General features: G+C 40.2%; 1 protein-coding gene across 18 annotated transcripts in view; it reads right to left on the bottom strand.

The window, feature by feature from the left end:
* The window catches only part of NRCAM (neuronal cell adhesion molecule), a 146,309-nt gene extending 128,694 nt beyond the window's left edge, over positions 1-17,615 (bottom strand). For 16 of the 18 annotated variants that reach the window (XM_036401679.2, XM_036401687.2, XM_036401694.2 and 13 more), the window contains exon 1: positions 17,508-17,615. The gene's annotated coding sequence lies outside the window, so the exon portion shown is untranslated. Of the gene's footprint in view, positions 1-7,054; positions 7,120-17,507 lie in introns of all 18 variants that reach the window. The other 2 variants (XM_054514787.1, XM_036401699.2) reach the window with 2 other exon arrangements.
* Positions 17,616-22,508: the final 4,893 nt, after the last annotated feature.

Genomic DNA, 22,508 nt, shown 5'->3' with positions numbered 1-22,508 from the left:
ATTTTATATACATATCTGATGTTTACAGTATAATTCAGCTGCACCTGCATCTGTTGTGTAATATTTTTCCTCCTTCAAAAACCTCTTTTCTCCCCAAATCTCAGAAAAAAAGTCTACAGCCACATTGGGAAACAGTTTTAAAAACAATCTTCCAGTTGCCTCTTTTTTCTCATGTATAGAAATTGTTACTTCTCTGATTATAAACAAAGCATATAATTTTAATAGATAGCTTTCTAAACAGACAGAGGTCTAAAAAACTGGCTTTAGGATATAAATATTTTCTTATTAAGACTCACCAAAAGCCATGATGACTTAATAGAGTCCAACTTCTGTTTTCTCAAAATGATTATGGAAGAGATCATATTAAAAATACCACATTCCAGGAAAAAAAAAGAAGTATTTTCTGTTAAGTATTCCCTCTCTTGCAATACATTTAGTACTTCTATTATACAGAGATACCAATTTTTGCTCACATGTCTGACAAAGGGACTGGAGTAAGCATTAATCTGGAAATTAATTTATATTAAGTTGTCACCATTAACAAGCCCAAACATAAAGACAGCTAAATGTGCTTGTGCAGAGACTTCCTAAATGCAAGAGAGACCAAGATCAGCCAGACACACACTTACCATTCCTGACTGACTGTAGCAGCAGCTCTTCTAATCAGAGAGATGAATGGATACGCAGTCTGTCAGAAAAGGGAACAAAGACCTGTGGCTACAGGCAAAAAGCTCCCTGCTCACTGGGCTAGGAAGCTTAATTTGCATTATTCGAAGCAAAACAGCTCTTGTCAGGAGGTTTTTGACCACCCATTCTCTTTTATTTCACAGTGGAATTAGGTGATATTATCTATAGCTAATTGTTTGGATCCCTAGAACAGGCTGAGCAAGCAGTAACATTGGCTGGGCCACACTGGTTTAACACAGCTTTGGAAAACAGAAGGCTAGATCATCATCCTGCTCACATCCCCAGCATAAAACAAACCTGGGTCCTTTTCCTCAGAGTGCTGTGTCAGCCTCTCCAAGGAAGGACAGCATCCAGGAGGATCAGACTCAGCATTAGAACTTAAGCTTTCCAGAGCTGCCAGAGCAGTGGTTCTGCCTCTCCAGGTGGACTGGCACTCTCCTGCTTTCAGATGAAACAGCTCAGTTTATGCACTGGTGTGAGATGGTGACAGTAGAGAACTTGCTAGTCATCTGCTGTATTTACTCAGCTCTAACTCACTGCTTAACAATTCCCTGGCAATTTCTGGCTCATTTGTACCCATGAAAAGAGCGCTCTTTCATTTAAATGAGTTTATGGGGTAAGGTTACCACATGGTGGAGGCTAGCAGGTGTCACTCTGAAGGTGTGTCTATTACACAGGTATATGTTTACCCCTTCCCTGTATCCGTCCAAAAAAAAGGAAATAGTTTCTGACAGGAGGACACGAAACCTCCCCTTTGCATCATGCTTTGTCCTAGGCTTGCCTGTGGCACATGTGCTCTGCAGACTGCTCAGCTTGACCAAAAGGCAGCACAGAGGGTAACAAGGAACCTACTGAAGAAAAACAGCCAAGCCAACACCTGTAGCTCAACAGGCACAAGAGAAAGGAGCATCTCTTCCAGCAGCACTGTCACTCTAGGAAGCAATCACTGCTGTTCCATCACTGTGCTGTTCCACACCCATTCCCCTCCTACCATAAAATCCAAGAACCCCCACTAATCCCACCTATTCAAGAGCAGAGGTTTAAAAGCCATGCAAAACACCACTGTGTCCTTGACCAGGCTGTCATCTAAGAGCTGAGAGCACAATATCTCCAGGATTAATTCCTGCCTGCTTAAAACTGAGGGCTACAGGGAAAGCTGAGCTTTGCAGGAAGCCATTGGCTTTTCCAGCTGCTTCCTTGGTATTTAAGAAACATCAAGCTTCATACTCCATTGTTTTTTTTTATCTCTTTGAACATAAATTGTTGGTAATCACTTAAAAGGAGCTTTTCTTAAGGTCGCTTCCAGCCAATTTTTACCAGAAATTATTACCATCCTAAAATTCTGAAAGTCAGAATCCACTTTTCAGGTCTCAGAAACAATCATCATTCCCTCACTGAAGAGCACATGAGCATCTATCTGAATGCTCCCTAGAAATGGCAGAGGGGGAATACTACAGGAATTAATCTTCTAAAAGGACAGGCTCTGATTATTTCCCTAACATTTAAAGTTCTTATGGCCTGTGGCATTTGGGAGCTCTAGTTTGGTGCTCAGAGTACAGTGTTCCACAGAAATGACAACTAAGCTGATGGGCAAACCATCTAGTTATACTAAGAGATACAAATACATGTCACAGAATACAAGAACTTTTATTATTTAAAGTAGAAAGAATAAACTATCTACATGCAAAGTACAAGTTGAGGTTTTTTTCTTGCATATTTAAGTGCAATACTAGCACTTGACAAGTACTAAATTTTTTTTTCCCTCTTAAGTTTCTACTTTTTCTTCCTTGGCATCTATATATTAAATTGTATATACAATTCCTTGCAATGCAGGAAATGCTGCCAAATGTTTCGCTGGGAAAAACATTAGGGTAATAAAAGTTTGGAAGAAATCTGGTGAACAAACCAGATATCAACACATTTGCATGAAACCAGGCATAAGATATGTGGAACAGAAAAACTGAAATTACTCTGGGGGGACAAAAAGGCATCCTTCCAGTTAAGTCTGTTAATAAGGAACCTTGGCTGCTGAGTACATCCAACAATTCAGCTTTCCAGCAGGAAACACTAGCACTGTCAGAAACTTTCTTAGCCTCTCTGTTAGGGAGTGCCATATTTCAGGCATTCAGAGCATAAAGCAATGACAACAATGCAGAGTCACATGAAGTTGTTCCACGCCAGCTGTGTAAGTTTCCTGAAATCTCATTCACCTAAAGGTCAAGAACTTTTGATACTGTACATATGAGGCCTTTGAGAAATTATTTGGAGTTCAAGTGCCTGTAAGATTTTCCTCATGATTCATTGCAAAGCCAACACTTGACTGACTTGCTTGGCAATGTGACATGTTATCCACATATGTTCTGCTATGCAGGAAATGCATTTGGTCTTTTCTGCTGGTTTTAGAACCAAGTAGCTCCCTGACTTAGAAAAAAACTTTACGGGGGTATGATGGACTACAGCAATTTCTGATTTTACCAACACAAATTAGATTGTTTGTAACAATCCTGACTCAAGAAGATATCCACCTTGAAAGTTACTTAAAAAACCAATCAAAATTCAGATTTTCAATTCATATTTTAAATTAAAAACTTGAAGTAATCTAACCTGAAAATATCAAGGATTTGGAAAATGGTATTCTGCCAAGCCTAATCCTAATGTGCTTTGTTTTAAACATACATAACCCAGCAAAATGTAGCCTCTGGCTTAAAAACAATCCTGTATTAAAGCCATAGGTAATCTGTCTTACATAATGCTATTTGCATTTTGTAAATCCTGTTAAAAATACTTGTGACATCAAATCAATGTCTTCTAATCGCAAATGCAGCATCCAAACCAGGACTCACATAGGAGACCTGGTTTGGGGCTTTTTCTTTATTTTATGAATAGTCTTTATAGCATTTGTGGTATACATAAACAGCACAGTTGTATGAACTGAAGTTTAGTATTTTAGTACAAATATAAATTAAATTAGAGAGTTATCATCACTTATCCTTGGAAATTAAACTAGAGTCTAATATTCCAGTTTGGTGAATTACTCACATCCATGGGATGTGATGATAAAAAAAGTTTTGCCACTAATAAAACAGATAACTTTATGGTAGGGAGTTAACACTAAACCTTTTGCTAATTCACCTTATCCCACCTAAATTTTGAACAGCAATTTAGTTTGTAGCATAAAAAAGTTGCAGAATGTAGGCAGATATCCAAGTACACTGCACAGGCCCCAGGTGAGCCTTAGAAGTTCCTAGAGAGTCAACTTCACTCCCCCAGCTGTGCACACAACACATATTCTGAGCAGATAAACAGCTGTCTTTGGTTTAGCACTCTACAGCTCTCTAAGTAGATGTGATTAAGCACCTGAAGTCTACAAGAGTTCTCTTGAAGAACTGCAAAAGTCAGATGTGGTGGGGATCACAATTCCTGAGAAGCAGAAACAGTGATAATTCTGCTGACTTCCTCCTCAGCCAGGTGGCTAGGGCACATATTTAATGATTGATGGGAGATCCAACATCAAGCTCCCCATAAGAAGGGCTGATTGAATGGGGCTGCTGATGGTTTATTACAGAATACAGGCTCACTGGAAAGTACAATCTGGCAGCCCTCCTTCATTCCCTGTTGCACAGGGGCTCAGGACAGATGAAAACTTTCACATACCATGCTCTTTGTCCTGGCAGTCAGAACCCAGAGCACAGAAGTGACTGAGATCCCATGAAACCCAGCAAAAAACAAAAAACCCACAAAAACAAAACCCCAGACCAAAACAAAAAGCAAACAAAACACAACCAAAAGCAAAAAAACCCCCAACAACCAAAACACAACAGAACCAGGATCTCCCACTTCTTCTGTGACCCAGTCACTGGGAAAAAAATGTTCTTTTTCCAATACTCTGAAACATTTGTCCACAGAAGAACAACAGACAAACTTGTTCTGAAATGGACAGAAGATGTCAGAATAATTTGAGTAGTTAAGGTTGGAAAGGATTTCTGGAAGTCATCTGGTTTAAACATTTGCCTCCCACTCTGCTCAGCAAAGGAACAAATTCAAAGTTAGATACAATATCCTAATGATTCCTTAATGCTTTTAAGGAAAGACAGACAAGGATTTCATTGGACTGGTCTTCAGTGAGTTCTTACTTTTCAACAAGATGCAAAATGCTAAAAACAAAGTTCTCTAGGGCAGGTCTACCCCATACCAGATAGTTCAGATTCTGGTACAGCTGAGTTTAAGTTATAAAGACAGGATCACACTTTATTATCCATAACCAGACAATGAACACTACGTTTACAGATATGTTCAATTATTGCAGTAACATTTGTCAGAAAAATATCCTAGAATCCACAGGGTTCCAAGCCCTGATCTGGTTCAGTTTAGTCTGATGGTCTCTTTAAATTTGAAAATACAAGTGCTGCATGTCCTACCAAGTCTGGCATACACTCAGCAGAGTAACAAGTATCCCAAGGTCTCATCTCTGATTGTAGCTAAAAGCAGACACCTGAGGGAAAAGGATACATGTGTGGCAATACCCTCCCAGCCTTCATCACCTTCCCATTGCCCAACTCTACTGCTATACAGTCTTGATGAAGTACTAACATTTGTACACCATGCTGTCACCAGGATAAAGGCATCCCATTTCAGAAGCTATAGCAGGCTGTTTGAAACATTACATGCTGTTAGTGGCAATGGCTGTAAAGTCAGCAATTAACATTAGCACAGAAACCACTTAAGACATAGTGTGCTTCCAGGAAAACAGCACAATACCACAAAGTTTTTCCAGAAAGCTTGTAAAATGTGTATCCGTTCCTTTATCCTGATTTTACTACCAAATTTTGGTCTAAACCAATATATTTTATATTGTAGCAAGATATACAGAATTTATAATTATGGAGAAAAACAAAATTACATTCAAAACACCATACAGTTACCACGGCTGTGTCTGTGTGCACACCCAGTACACTTACTCACCAGCCTCCAGCATGGACCAGGAACTGTTCAAATGAAATATCTCAAATCAGTCCCTTGTAGCATTTGCACAGCACGATGACTGAATAAACTCTCACCTGCCTTTATAACAAGGCAGCTGGTAAACAGGACCCCTTCAGCTGGGAATAATGGGCAGTCCCTGAAGTTTCCCTAGGCAGCTCCAGCTGTGCAAAGACCAACTGGAGCTGCTTGCAAGCATGAATAGCATCTGATGTCGAGAATCCAGCATTCCCAGAGACTCCCTCAGGCAGCTGAAACTGTTCCTATTTACATGGCAATCTTCTGTGTATATGCAAGACAGCCAGGAAATACAAAATGGAATAGAGTTTATGGTAAACTGAAAGAAACAGATCATGCATAATCAGCAGAAAATGTTTTGTGGAGTCTCATTTAATCCAGATGAAGAGACTTCCACCACCAGGTGATAAAGGACCATCAGACCCTATCCAAGAGATTAGATTCCTCAAATGAGCATTACTCAACACAACAGAAACTAGTTGATTACCTTTCCCATTCACTCTTTAAACAAACAGCTGTCTCTGTAACAATATTGAGAAAGTTATTTGGAGACAAGGGACTACATTGTCTTTTTCAAGGAAACACTATGGTCATCTCACAGAATTTGTCAACATGTTAAGCCTACTTCATTTGCATCTGTGTTGCTTCCTTAATGGTTTCCAAATTTAGGTTTCTGGCATAGTACCTAGAAATACTTTTTTTATCAAAGTTGCAGTGAACTAAACGACAGCAAATTATCAAAAGCCCAATTCAGGCTTCAGATCAATCCTAGAGACATCATTCCCATTTTACATATATGCTAGACCAGAAAAAGCCAGTAACACTGAGATTTTCATGTAATTTTAAAATAATGACACCAGATGGAAAAATAGAACTCCAGTCATTTCTCACACATTTTTTTCTGAAATAGCTGAAGTGAATTCACTGCAAATTCCTGCAAGTACTTTAAATTACTACCCAGACAGGATCAGAACAGTATTGCCCAAGTGAAGGTTGCACCTACCACTCGCATCACAGGTTCTCAGTCAGTCCAAGCATGATCAGCTTCACAACTCTGGCTTCTCAAAAAACCCAGCCATTACAGACAAGTTTGTTCTTAGTCTGAATATTTTCTTCATATACACTGTTAGGCAATTCCAACAGTTTTCCTACTCCTTAAAGATCAACCATGACTGCTTTGAATCGAGAGTGATGAGCAGCCGTAATCTCAAGCACAGGTGACACCTTAGGAGCAGTGGGGAACCAGTGCTGATGTGCAAGCACAGTCACCACCCCAGAAGGTGTCACTCCCACCCTCATTTCCTTCCCTACAAGCATAGTTTTATTTCAATTATCCAAGGCAGTAAAGGTTACTCTCCTGCTCTCTTACCTATGTTTGCTCACAAGAAGTCAATCTGGGGCACTTCTGCATTTACAGCACAGTTAATACATAGCCTGAAAAATAAATAGAAATAACCTTGGCAGAAATCACAGCTTGGAGAATCAACAGAAATACACATAATGGAAAGCTCTTTATTTAAAACTACTGTATGATGATACTTCTAATGATTGCAACTTGCCAATGTAACATTAAAGCCACTACCAGTTCCTGGGACAGTTAGCTGGATGTGCAAGGGAAGCTCCACCCAAACACACCCCCTGCTTCAAAGTATAACAAAAATGAATGAAATCTCAAAACTCATCACCTTTTGTCATCAATCTCTGTATCTAATCAATAACTTCACTACAACAGAATATCATCCATTCATGCTGAAGTCAGTGAGGATAATCTGGCCATGCTGGTTCTCCAAACTCAGTACTAGTGGCATTGTCCTCAGCCATCTGCAGGATATTGTATTTTCTTTACAGTATAGTTGTTAGCTTTCCAGTACTGAAGCTACTGAAGCACTTTTCAGAATTAAACTAGTTTAATCTAAGTTTTCCTTTCCACATCACCAATAAGATTAATCACCTCAAATGCAGCTTCACTAACAGCAAAGGAAACTTTTGATGAGCAAGGTATGCTACATGAAGGACTTCTGAAAGTGGAATACTTATGCTAACCATGTGTCCTTTCACACAGAGTTTTTAAACTGTGGTACTGAACAGTGAAATAATAAAACAGTAACAAAAGTCACCACTATGAATCTATTTAGTGGAGCAGTATTTAATATTCTTGAAAAGCATTAAGTGTTAAAAAACTGTACTGCATAGTACCCATCAATTGTGTCTAGAAGCTGTAATCGTACATTACAATCTCAGTAGGACTGGTAATGTATGGACAGATAGCCACAGTCTCAAACAACACACAGAAATTTGCAAAATAATTTGATATGAAAACTCAGAAGTTATTAGACAACAAAGGTTTTAAGATACTTCAAAGTCTGACCGTTTGATTATATTAAGTATGTAAGCCTTCTTAAAAGGCAGCTGTAAGTTTTACTTTACATTTCTGTGCCTACTAACACTCAATTGCACCCAAAGTAAGATTTACATACTAATTACTTGCCTATGCCAGAATAGCAGGTATTTAAAAATCTATCACTGGATGGTAGAAAAAGCAATGAAGGGATAAAGAAGAAAAGGGAGGAAAAAATGTTGCTCTTCTGGGTCCTACTTATAGACTTGCAAGTGTTTTATTTTGTGCTCTGCTCAAGACTTTGTTAGAGGATTAGTGTTCAGAAATTGAATTACATTACTAAGGTTGACTTGCCTTTTCAGTACTGTCTGAAAAGGGATGGGTTGTTCTTTACAATGATATTCAGTGTTAAAAATTATCAATATCTCTGTTTCCCATAGTAATATTCAAATGGCAATATACTGACAAGTACTGAAATGTTTAAATTCCAAGTCATATTTCAAGGCCATTAGTTCAGTACCTTTCATCGTTAATTATAAAAATAAATTAACATTAAAACTGAGGAGAATTACTGAAATTATGATCAAACACTTCCTAATTCCACTAATCTGAACTCTACTTTTGAAAAGGATCAAAAATTAAAGTAGTGCACTACCTCACCACCACTAGTGAATTATAAATTATTTCCCACGACCACAGATATTTATCTTTTACTAATAAAAGCAAATATTCAACTATTTTTAAATATACTTGCAGAAACAGAAGCCTCACTCCATCCTCTCTACTATCCAGGATAATCCAGGCACTCAACTTCAGGGATCATTATTATTCTGCATCTTCAGAGAGATATGTTCTTGTACTATTTTGCAATTTTCATTCCAGTTTTCTGTCACAACTCAGATGTGTGCAGAATAATCACTGGAGCATAGATCAAGAAAGTGTCACAGAAAGGTCATTTTTACACTTGTGAGCAGCAAGTAAAGGAACAGATGAACAATCTTTAGGAGAAGAATCTTAAAAATCTTTTTTTCAAACTTAGTTCTTTACTAATTCAGACAATACTTCAGAGTTTTGAGCATCACTCACTAAAACTACAGCTTGAAGTTTTGTTTTAGTAAACAAGAAATCATAGTACTTATTTGTATGTAATTAACTAGGCTTCTTCTCTTTGCTCTGTTTCCCCTCACTTTATCTTCACATTTTCTTCTGGTTTCAGCCCTTTCTTCCTCTTCCATTTCAATAAATATGTCTTTCTATTGACAGTCAAACAAGGAAGCTACCTATTAGTTTGCAATTTGAACTTGCCCATTTATAATAATTTTAAAAATCATATTTATTTACTTTAGCTTGCTGTCTTGAGTATGATTAGTAACTGTTGGGCTGTCTTTCAATACAATCTCAGTTAAACTAAGTGGGTAGGGGAATTCACAGGAATGTTTGACTCTTAGGACAGCTTTACCTCAGGAAAAAAACACACATAAATGTCTGGATAACATAACTAATGTTATCCAGAACAAAGACTAATCTTCCTACTAATGTGAACTTTGGCATTAGCCCTGGCAGTCACTTAACTTCCAACAGATTGTGATGCTGCAGATGTTCTCAGCAATAGTGGTTCTGCCACTGTATCTAAGGGATAGAATTGAGCCCTTGTAGAGAGCTATCAAGCCTCATAACTTTAGCCACTTTACTTTTTTTTAAGGTGCAAAAATCAACCAATTATTGACTGCAACTCTTATTTCATTTTCAGGTGTTTCTAGGTTTCTAGACATGGGGGGGTGGGGGGAAGCTACGACACATTATTCAAGTGAATGAGTTATTAAGATTTGTATATTCATATTTAATCCCATGATACCCTTTCAGATGTCTGATCCTGTCAATTCTGGATGTGATAAGAAACCTACTCCTGTATTTCAATGCCAAGAAGGTGAGAAGCTTGTGAACTACATAAAACTTTAGTAGTAAAAAGTACCAGCATAACTGGTAGAGTTGAGACCCCCAGAGAGCAACCAAAGGTCTTTTAAGACATGATTGTAAAAAATATTGTGGCTTCAAAACAATGGGTTAAAGGCTTTTCTTTCCTCACAAAACCAGTCTAGGTTTTAGAGGAAAATAATTCAAAGAAAAGACATTATCACTGTAACTTGAGACAGTGCATGAGCAGTAAAATCCAAAATATTCACTTACTTTAATTAAACACCTACATTCCTGTCAAGTAAGCTAATTAAAATTTACTAGACATCATTTTTCACTAAAATCTACACTACAGCTTTCCTGAAAAAGGCTACTTTATTGAAGCATTTAAGGTCTGTAATATTAAATATTTTCCATAATACTCTGCAGAGCAAAATTACACACTTTAAAGGACACAGATATTATTAATAAAATAAAACTATATGCAAATCCTGGGATATATCTGGGAAAACATGAAATTTAATTCAGAGAGATTCTTTATTCTTTTAACTACAAGGGAGAAACTATTGAGAAAGGAGTCTACTTTTCATTTCCAAATGAAAAACATGTTCAAATTAAAATTACTGGACTCAATATAAAGGCAAATGAGTTGAGTTAAAGAACTCATTATTTACAGGTCAACTACATGATCTGATGAACTACTCTGACTTCCACTGTAGAAATACAAAACCTCAGGTGAGTTCTAAGCAGACATATTCACTTTCATCTTAAACACTATTTCTCTGTATTATATTCCTGTCAGTGTATGAAATTTTGTGCCTTTTCACTGTTTTATTTATTCAGTCATTATCTCATTGCATTTTTATAGGCATAGACTTCTTTCTAAGGATTTTGGGTTGGAGTCATTAAACACAGTGTCTGCCCTCTGGTGGTCACACTCTTCTTCTATGTTCCAACATTTTTATTCCTTCTTAAGTTAAAAATGTACTTCATACAACTACCACCAACAAGGTCTAATAGACATTTAGCTTTTAGTCACCTTGGACTGGCTTGCTTTCCAGTTAGTCAACTGCCTACATTTAAACTTTATCATGCAGAAATAGCTCACATGTAAGTTAAGACATTCCTTGTTTTGTCCCTGTCTAGAACCAAGTTTACATATCACTTTTTAATTACTCCAGCACCATAAAAGAAGAAAACCAGAACTGAAGTTTCAACTTACTTTGAGATTATAAGTTTGGTGTTGTCTGGGAAAGATGTTACACTTTGTAATACATTGAAATATTGGCTACTAGACTCCAAGGTCCATAAACACATTAAATGCTTCTGAGGGAAAACAGGGATATTTGAAAGACTATTTTCACATTTCAGGTGTCAGGGCTGCACTGTACAGAAATTTCTATAAAGACACAATCACTACAGCAGGCAAAAAGCACACCAAACTATACATAAGGTACAAACAGCTCCAGTATGAATGGTGAGTTCCTTCACAAGCCCAAAGGTGTCCCAAACACCCTTGTAGTACTACTTAGACTGAGTTGCAGCAATAGTGATAATTTTTATCTTCCCTTATGCCCTAACCAAACCTAGACCAAGGAAATAATAATGACACCTGCAGCAGAAAGTAGCTTGGAGGACTCTGGATTGTCTGTAAGAGCCTCAAGAACATAACACAGAACCACAGAAACACCACAGTGGAAAAGGAGCTCAAGACCTCTGGTTCAGCTTTTCTTGGCAAAAGCACAGTCTAGACAAGACGTCCCAAAAGTCTGTCCAGATGCATCTTAAAATTGTCCAGTGTTGGGGAACCAACTGCTTGCCTGGGGAGATTATTCCAATGGCTGATTGTTCTCATTGTAAAAAACTTCCTCTGTGGAGAGAACACAGCTCTTCACAGCAGCTGGACCAGAACACAAAACTCACAGCTCCAAGACTCAAGAATGCCTGGAGGCTTCAGGGTATTCGGCACTGCATGCAAAACCTACATTTTTGTTCTCTTCTCTTTCCATGAAGAGCTCTCTCTTGCAAACTTACTCAAATCTTGAACAGTTTTGAAAGGATGGGAAAGGAAAATCAATCTATTTTGCTTTTCTGAGCTTCAGTAGGAATTACCTAGTCAGAAGAGATGAAAAATCAGTAAAATGGCTAGCACAGCCTATCAACATCTCATCTCACCCAACGGGAAAACCGGGTTTTGATTTTTTTGTTGCCATGTAACAAATTCCACAAAATATACCAAATTCAGTTGATCTCACAATTTAAAAATTACTCCCATTTCAAAAGAGCACCAATAAAAGAGGATTTAACTTCTATTATTCATTTAGTTTTTCCAGAGACCACAGGACTGGTCTACAGGTGGTGGTGGGGCTGGGTGGAGGGACTCACAGCTTACTCAAAGAGGCAGTAACCAAGTCACTAAACCTGTTTATCACACCCAAAGAAGAGCTGTGGCCAAGCTTTTCTCTTCCTGTTATCACTTGAAAATTCTAAGAAGGAATGCACATCAAGCACCTCCTGCATTCTGATTGTCTTAGAGATATGAACAGCAGGAGGGTGGGAAACTCTACTTTTTTGTCCTTCTAAACTGGAGAAACAGCAAAGAGAACCATTGATCTTGTTACAAAGAGAAACTCGTGTACAAGCCTACTGATGAGCACCACTGAACTTTTAAACATTCTTCAAAAGTGGTCTTTCTCAAGATTTGTTTTTCCTTGTCTTTTGAATTTTGTTGGTTTCCACTACCCTGGCAATGCTACAACACTCAGTGGGGAAGGCTCCCCGTGGCCAGCCCCTGTGCTCTGGTCAGTTAACTCCATGGAATTGTCCTCCACCACCACAACTTTTTGTTTCCTGACTCCAGGTCTGGTACTGAAAGGCTGACTGCTGCACTCACTGCTTACACACCACCTCTGCAAATACACAGACACGCACAGAGCCCTACAGGGTTATGACATTGTAAAGGCAGTAAAGGGCATTGTAAAGGATTCCTCTACATGAGCCCTCAGAATCATGCTGGACAAACACAGCAGCACTGAAAACACAGAGAAAATAAAGTTTGAAGTCAGGGGCACAGATCAGAAAAAGACAATCTGACTCGTGTATAAACACTGTCATGTCCTCACTTAGGTAACAGTCTAAAGGAAAATGGTATGTTAATTTTTTGGTTGGCTGTCCAGAAAAACCTAATTAGTGGCCAAAGTCTAACTCATGCTACCGGGAAGTTATGGATCAGCTTTTTTCCCCCCTCAAACAGTAACAATTACAAACTTTAAACCCAAGGAAATTAAAAGCCATGTATACTTTGTGATGCAGACAAAGTATAAGGGCAACTCAAATCCCATTGGGATGCATCCAAATTCAGCAGTCTTACATGAGTATTTACAGAATTTAGAGAGACAACATCTGTACCAATTCTGTCTGATGTAACTGACAATTTAGACAGCTAGTTCCTTTCTAATGAGGCTGTTTCTTAAAGTTATCACGTCCTCATAACTTGAACTAGCCTTTTTTTTCCTCTCTTGGCTATTTTTATGCATCTGAAATGCTCTGCATCAAATGCTGCTTTTTTATATAAAGTTTAGTTGCTTAAAGGAGAATGGGGGTACTGTGAGCTCTTACAGAAACATTTTATAATTCAAGCTGTTATGCTTCCATACTAAAAAGTTAACAAGGGGAAAGCTGTAACCACATTATGAATTGAGCCATTTCAAAACCAAAACAGTGTAGGAAAACAGTGTATTCACAAAATGAATGCTAAGATACATCCCAATTCATACAGCAAACAAAAAAAAAAATTGAAAGCTTCTTAACAACAGTTAATAGAGGATCCAGATGAACATTTCTGCACTTATTCAACATCTACTAGAAGGGAGAAGCTAAAGATCAATCCAGAGGAGTATTTGCAATGCAATTAGGCTAGACAAGTAAGCCTGAATGTATGCCAGCTGCAGGGGTCTGCCCTTAATTCACACAATCAAATGTCTAGTGTGTCACACAGTGTCTAGCATCAGTATCTCCAGTATTAAAAGTCTCATCAGATATGCACTTGTTTACTGAGTGTCTAATCAGGGTCTGAACACATATCTAGCTGTACCTTCTAGCAGTCTATATGCCAGTCCATCACCATCTGTCAGTTAAAGCTCCCACAGACAGAAAAAAAATCAATTCTAACAAATGTGTTCGGTGCTCAAACTAAGCTATCATTCACATTTCAATATAAGACTTGAATTCCTTTTCAGTCTTCTTCAACTCTGACCCAGCTCTACCCCCTTCTTCACTGAAAAGGGCAAAGACAACAGCCCAGCAAGTGGGACAGGCAAAACAGACCTCCTTTGTTCACTTTTTCCCTTTCAGTTTTCTATTGAGGTAAATAACTGAAAGCTCAGCCAGCCTCCAGTAGCTCAGAAGAAAGCAAGATAGCTAGCTTGCAACTATCCTTTCCTGGTTAACAAACTGCAGGACAAAACTTACCGTGCATCATGTTAATCTTATTATTAGAGATTAACTCCTTACAAATTCCCTTAATATCACATTTATGAGACAGCATTCATAAATGCAGAAGTTGCAATGTCCTGAATACTAAATTGAACAGGCAATACACACACTTACCAATTTAAAATGCAACAAATTATCACTGCAGAGAAAGTATTTAAAAAATTCTGTTAATACTACCAGCCCACTCAGGAAGGCAAAATCAAATTCATTGCATATTGCCCAACACAATACCTCCTACATTATTCCCTCAGCTTTCATTACCAAGATATACTTTCCTCTGTATGCCTTCTCATTTTACCAACTCTGAACAGCACAATTTCACTGAACTATGTCAATATAATGGAAGTTAAGTAATCACAATTCAAGGTGATTTGAGACAGATTAATAAAACTACAGAATAACAGCAATTTCACTGGTGCAGTCAAAATAGATTTAATTTTAGGCAGATTCAGCTATTTGAGCTCAATCAAAATGCTCAAAAGATGCCAAACCCTTATTGTATTCAATATCATTTATGTCCAGATACCATGGCGAGTCATTTCGCTAAAGCAGGAAGAACAGGCAACATGCATTACCTGACTTGAAATCAGAATCCTCAAAATAAAATCTGACAATTCTAGAGACATCTCATTAACCCCAAGAAACTCTTAACTTGGTTACCTAAACTTCTGCTACCACCTTTTTTTTTTGGGCACCAAAGAGAAACACCACAGTGCAACAAGCTAGCAGGAGGTATCAGTATGCATCACTGGATTTATTTCATTTTCTTAAAATAAAGACCATTAAAAATAGCCAAATTTTCTTATTACAGCCTTTTTTTGTCAAACAAGCTGTGGTATATGTGATAAATAATACACTTTCTCCAAGAAGATATGGAACAGCATCCAAGGCTCAGATTCTGGTGATCTCATTCACCTTGAACATTATTACTTTTGAATAATTCTGCTGAGGCCAGTAATACTAATGACAGAACTAAGATACTATTATGAGTATGATTAAGATACTATTATGAGTATGATTAGTGGATTTATCTGTGAGTGGTGAAGAAGGTTTTAGCTCCATCCTTAGCACCAGCTGGTGTACACTACTCCACCCTCCGACGTGGTGACACAACTGCACAGTTTGCCTTTAGCTACACTGCCTTTGCACAACCCAAAATGTGAATCCACTCAATGGATCCCAAGCTCTGTCACCACCAAGCAGCCTTCTGGGTTTGCTTCTTTACTTTCAGTATTCTCAGAATGTAACACTTTCCCAGTTCTATACTGATATAGTCTGACAGCTAATTTTAGACACACAAGAGAATTTCAAAGTACTTTGAAATTCAAATAAGTAACTTTCACAGACTTCAGCATCACACTCATTAGGAGCTCTGGTCACTTGCATTGCAATTTCTATTCAAAACTAAACAAATGCCTGAGGTATAGTCACACAAATGATAACATCAAACACATTAGACAAATATTAAAAAGGTGCTGCATCTGCAAGTCAGTTTTCTGATTTCTAGGTTCTTTGAGCTGTGTAACACTGAACTACCTTTCTCTTTCCAGCTGATATCTTTTGCCAAAGAACTGCAGCAAGACGGCCTCATGGCATATAAGCTGCTCTCAAACTCAAAAGACAGTCCAGATGCTTTCTGATGTCATATAGTGACCTGTTTTATGCACAGAACCATATAACTACTATCCATAAATTATCATATCTATTACAATAAATTATGGGAGATGTCAAAATTATGAATAGTGCACTTATTAGATACAATAAAGTTTTCAGGTTTCATCTACCTTTTCCACAATATACTTGAGAATCAAAATCAGACAGAGAAAGAAATGCATAAAGAACATTAGAAAAAAGAACCCAGGTGTTTGACACTGGCTTTTTCACTCAGTAGGAGGTTGTTTTGAATAAACACACAAAAGCTGGACCTTTAGGGATAAAAAACCATCATGTCATGATCTATAGGTTTCACTGCAGAGCTATATATCACATTTTCCATTGTTTTATCCAACTACACAGAGAGCTAAGCAACAGCACTCTTTTCACAGAGTACTTGTCAATATGGAACAGGCTTATTGACTGGGCTGAAGCACACTATGATCTTAAATATTTAAACAGCTTGGCATTATTAATCAGGTACTGTTTACACTTAGACTCCAAAGCCTTGGTTTAAACACATTTCGGAGTTCAAAACTAACACATCTATGCTGAAGACCTCAGCGTCAGCTGAAGGTTTGGTTAATTATTAGTTTATAACCAAAGAGACAAGCGCACCCGGCACACAGACTTCACCACGATATTCTGCATTAATTGCTTTCAAGAAGCCAAAATAGGGAAAAACACGAAAAGCCCGCAATTCAGACACACTGTAGCTATTTTATACCTAAATAAAATCGCAACTATGAGGAGCCGGGAAAGAAAAAAGAAAAGTACGGGCGATAAATAAAGGCGCAAGAGCCGAAAGGCGGACGGCGGCAGTTCAGCACCGACAGCTCCTTCCCCCGCACACGCCCGGCCCTCGCCCCCGCCGGGCCGCGCACGAAATGGCGACCGAGCCCGCCCGGGGATGGATGTGGGCGCGTCGCAGCCGCGGAGCGTCTCCGCCCGGCCCGCCGGGCCCTACCCGCCCGCCCCGGGAGGTGCCACCGGCCGCCGCCGCAACAAAGCCCCGCAGCGGCCGCCGCGGCACCGGGCGGGCTCAGCCGCTGCCTCCTCGCCCGCCCCCTCGGAGGAGCCCCGGCACCCACGGAGGGCGGGCGGCCTCTCGCCGTCGAGCCGGCGGTGCGGGGAGATGGATGTGACACCGGCGGTGCGGGGGGATGTGACACCGGCGGTGCGGGGGGGATGGATGTGACACCGGCGGTGCGGGGGGGATGGATGTGACACCGGCGGTGCGGGGGGGATGGATGTGACACCGGCGGTGCCGGGCGGATAGACGTGACACCGGCGGTGCCGGGCGGATAGATGTGACACCGGCGGTGCCGGGCGGATGGATGTGACACCGGCGCGACAGCGGGCGCGGCAGCTCGCTGTGCGTGATGCGCGGCGCGGTGACAGAGACGGCCAGGTCGGTACTCACGGGAAGGTGCGGCTCCTCTGCCAGGGGAGAAGAGGGTCAAGGGGCGCTCGCGCTCGCGCTCCTGCTCCTGCTCCTGCTCCTGCTCCTGCTCCTGCTCCTGCTCCCGCTGCTGCCCGCTCGGCAGCCCGGCGAGATGAGCCGCGGCGGGCGCGCTCCCGCGCTGTCCCCTCCCCTCCCCTCTCCGCCCCCGCCGCGCCGCGGGGAAGGCGCGCTCCCGCGGAGGGTGGGGGGGGGGCCGGGGCGGGGAGGGCGCGCGCGTCTGCGCGAGTCGCACCGGAGCGGGCGCGCGCGCGGCGCGGGGGCCGGGGCGGGGCCGGGGCGGGGCGCGGGTCCCTCGCACCTGAGGGGGCGCGGGGCGCGTCCATCTTGGGCATCCCTTCCTCCTCCTTCTTTCGCTCCCTGCCGCCGCCACCTCGGTTAAAAGCGGGGTGGAATCGCCATGGTAGCACCGCTCAAGGGCTCCCGGACCGAGCCGGCCCTGAGCCTCCCCAGCAGCGCCCGTGCTCGGCAGGCCCCCGGGCCCCGCCTGTGCCTCCCCCGGCCGGGGACAGCCGAGCGCTCCCCGCGGCACCCCTGGAGCTGCCCCCCCGGCAAGGGCGGTGTTTTAAATAGCCGCATTATTTTAGCCCGGCAGTGCCCCTCTAAATAGATGGTTTCAGCGAGTTCCCAAACTGGAGACAAGGATATTAGTTTACACTCGAGAATTGTCCTGTTGAACTCGTTAAATTTGCAGTTCACAAGTTCAGGAGGGCGGGCGCTTGGATGCGATCACTGAAAGGGAAGCTTTGCGTGACACCATTTGGCGAAGAGTCGGGAACGGGGCTTATTCCAAGTAAACCTTTCTGCTGAGCACACAGAGCTCTCCTTCCCTTTCACGTCGGTTCATTTAATGAACGACATCAGAAATTATTTTAATTTTGAGTCTTTCATGGGCTGTGCTCAGTATTGCTCAAAATTAATCCAACTATACCTTTAACATAGCAAATGTGATTAACTGCTGCTGCTGAATTTGCCTTTGGATCAGCCGCTGTAGGAATAGACTTTGTGCATTGCAAGGTGGCAACTTTTGCAGTGGTTAACCATTATATATTTCAGGGAAGAGCTCTCAAGCTGAACTCTACAGTGATAACTTAATAGTGCAAAATGCAATGCCTAAGATGAGCAAATAGCCCTTACTCTGCATCTCTGCACAAACCACATTATGACTCTGGCAAGTTAAATCTGAACATCTGACCTTCTGAAAACAACGCTTGAGATGAATAACAGATTCTGTAAATGATATAGCACATGAATATTAATATCCAAGGGTTAAACAATAAGTCAGACATTACTTCTTCAGACTTTGGAGATATTCAGACTCCTATCAATCTGAGGCCAGGATATTAATGTCTGAGACCAGAATATGCAAAGAAGATTAGCTGAATGTGAAGAAAAACCATTTTATATAGAGAGATGAGTTCCAATGTTCTTTAATTTGTTTGCTAACATTTTCTTCTTCACTATACAACCCCCATGTTTCCAGCTGATTTATTTAACTACAAAAACACTACAGTCTAAGTAAAGGTACATAAATGTATCTACAGATGGCCTTAAAATGCTAGGATAATGCCTGACTTTTCTTCCACGATATTGCCTTCCATCAGGAGATTGTGTAGCCACTCCTGGCTTTGTGAAAATATAGGTATGAAATGCAGAGAGAAAGCTGAGAAATTATCTGTCTGTTTGCATCCCTGATGGATTCATAGGCAACAAGGTGAGCCAAACCTTCAGGAGGTTGACTGCAGAACTGCAGGACACTCGAGGAGAAAGATCTGGGTTGAAAGTTTACCTTTCTTGAAATGTAGGATCAAAGATCTGGTTAGTATTTGGGTGGCCAGCCTACAATTCTTTATAGGCACAAACCAGTGGGCTGTGGCAAACAACTTGGTGGAAATTTGACCACAAGACCTATGTAAATGAAGAGATTTTACTGTTGCAGGGAGGGCGTAAAAAACAACTTGACACTGATATAATAAACAGCTCTGCTGATGTATGGTGAAGCTGTAGTGTTGCAGCTGGTATGATTACACCATTGTGATTCCCCTCAGAATTTTAAATCTGTATTTTTTTATATTACATAGATAGACAGATATACACATTCAATAGCACAAAGTAGATCTTTCGAAATTGTGACATATTTTAGTAAACAAGTAAATTCAAAGGTTTATGCAGCTAGGAGCTACTGGTGGTGGCTTCTGCCTAGTCTGGATGACTGCTACCCATACTGACAGTAGGATGCTGGCACCAAGTAAAAAGAAGCAGGTGAGCTTGGTGATATAGAAAACAATGGCCATTATGATAAGCAGCTTTGTGGCTGAAGGAATATTAGCTTTCAGAGCTCTCTGCTGCCTTGCATCTTTTCAGTCATAGTCATCATATTACTTTTTGTAGCCTTTTTTCTCTCACTTTGTCTTCTGCAATTCTATCCATGGATGGGCAGTTCCAAGCATACTCCTAGTCTTCATTTTCCTTTTTTACCGACCTTGGTTTAATTAGCTATCATCTTCTGCTTTCTTCTGTACTGATCTGTTGGAGTTTTTGTAGTCTTTGTTTAGGGAAGCACTGATCAGGTACCCAACACATTTATTTGAAATACAAAATTGATTCAGGATCGCAGTATTGTGAAAAAGGAAAAAAATTAAAAACTTGTCTGTGATGGGTATCAGTTGTGATCTGGATCTTGAAGAGTGTTTTTAGGAAGAGGTTACAAATAAAATACTCAGAGAAATGATACTTTGGTAAAGGCTAGTGTCCTTGTAAGGGACCCCTGGCTGGGTGATAAGTTACATAGACTCCATGTATTTAGAGAAGGATCAATAATCTTTATTAAGAAACCTATACTTTGATACCCCAGCTTGCTACAGGTGGACCTAATTGGTATTCCAAGCTAAACACTATCACCATTGGCTAATTAAGAAACCACCCTTGGGTAAACAAATCTCCATAACACATTCCACATGTTCACAATACCAGGTGTAGCAAGTTAAGATAAGAATTGTTTCTCCTTCTTTTTCCTGATCTTCTCACAGCCTTTCCCCAGAATAATGCATGGGAAAGTTGTGTTTCTCTCTGTGGGCAGAGAGCTGCTGTCACAGGCTAGTGTTAGCTGAAAATAATTCTTTGACATTTTCTTCCTAAAGCAGACATTTAAAAGGATGTGGAAAGACATGTTGGGTTGTCCATCTCACCTAACTTTAGACGTCTACTATGTGAATGTCTGCATCTGAGCTAGTCAGTCTCTCCTCTGAGCATAAAGGGAACCAGAAATAAGCACTTCTAGTGTATGATTCATCTAACCTATTTTAGATGTCTACATTAGAATAAGCCATGTTGCATCCTAGAAATGCCTATTTCTCTCCGTTGGCTGTAACAGGACCAGCGGGTGTCTCATTTAGCTGTAAATGTCTACATTGTAAGAGTCTGCATGCACTCAGCTGAATGCCATCCATGTGATTTTAACATGAGTTATCCCACTGTCCCACTGTTCCACTTGTTTTGAGGCCGTACAATGGTGAATGGAGCATGGTGTAGCCTGCAAAGTACTTTACAAAGTAAAAGAGTGAGATATACTCCACTGAATGTATTTAAAGCCAATAAAGTTTAGACTAATCATATTCAGTAGATTTTGGGGGCCCCAATCAAACACTGAACAACTTTTGAGATTAATTTAAATCTAATTTATTTATGGGGACTTCATATTTCTTTTCGAGGTTTTTTTGATACTATAGTAGTAAAGTAAATGCACTTAACTGCTGGACTAATACTCTTCAGAAGCTAGTATTTATTTACTACAGCAGCATAAAATTAGAATATTTCTAAGTAGAAAAGAGACCAAAGACAAGCTCAAAAGCTTAAGTGATAATGTCTAATGTTAAAAGCAGCACTTTTTGGTAACAGTAACAAATCAGCTTTCACAGAGCACCAGGCAGAGGATGTGTTTTGATGTAAAATATGTTGAGAACTAGTGTAGCAAGAGGATTGTACAGCAAAGGCATTGCACAGAAGTGTTGTGATGTGCTGTCAACAACTGAAAAATAATTTAAAGCTTCAGAGCTATTCTCTCAACAGACAATTTGTGACTAGAGTTAGGTCCTTCCATGTCCAATTCATAAGCTGTCACCTAGGTTTCCCTTACAAGAAATCAGAGCTCTCCTGGAAGCCAAGAAGGCTAACAGGCTAAGCCAAGAGCCAGTTGGAGACAGCCACATAGAAATGCCATGGTTTGAATCATGCCTATGTAGGACTTATTCTATTCAAAGCTGGTGGCAAATACTGCCAGGAATTCACAGGGCAAAAACTTCCTTCAGGAATTAGATGCTTGAATGAAAAATGAAAGGACATGATCCTGTTCTTTGAGAAGTAGGTGGAGAGGAGGAACTGTCGATGCTGTCACCTACCACATCTTTCATTAGCTTGATCATTAGAGTGCTGATAAAGAAAGCAGGGACTGGGCTAAGTTGTTAAGCTCTTTCACTTAATGAGCTTCAACTTCTCAGGCCACAAACTTTACAAAACATCTGAGGATGAAGGTAGAGTTTTCAATCCACCCTTACAGGCTAGCTAAACACTGAGAAAAAGTAAGATTACACACATAAAATACATATCATGCAAGCAAGAAAAGTGTAATTGATGTATTTGGCTAATTAGGGGGAAACTTGAGTTTTAACCCTATGTCTCAACATATTTTACTGCCTTTTTTTTTTTTTGGTGTCTTTTTTGTTGTTGATGCTGTGTTAGATTTTTAAGTGGCCTCAGTTGTCCCCAATAGCTTGTGTGTCTAGCTTGTTCCTTGACTAATGATTAGAGCATTCTCTCTTGTGCCTATGAGTATTTAATAATTCCATGGAAAGTGAAGTACCTTCAGAAGTAGAGATGAGAGCATAATTTTATTTAGGAATACTCAATTTCTTAGCTGCTAGTTAGCAAAGGCTGGGAAAAAAGAGTTAAGCGTATGTCAAACAC

The sequence above is a fragment of the Molothrus ater genome, chromosome 5, assembly GCF_012460135.2.
Source record: "Molothrus ater isolate BHLD 08-10-18 breed brown headed cowbird chromosome 5, BPBGC_Mater_1.1, whole genome shotgun sequence".
Classification (NCBI taxonomy): domain Eukaryota; kingdom Metazoa; phylum Chordata; class Aves; order Passeriformes; family Icteridae; genus Molothrus; species Molothrus ater.
Note: the sequence above shows the minus strand (reverse complement) of the source record. Positions and strands in the feature narration are given on the sequence as shown.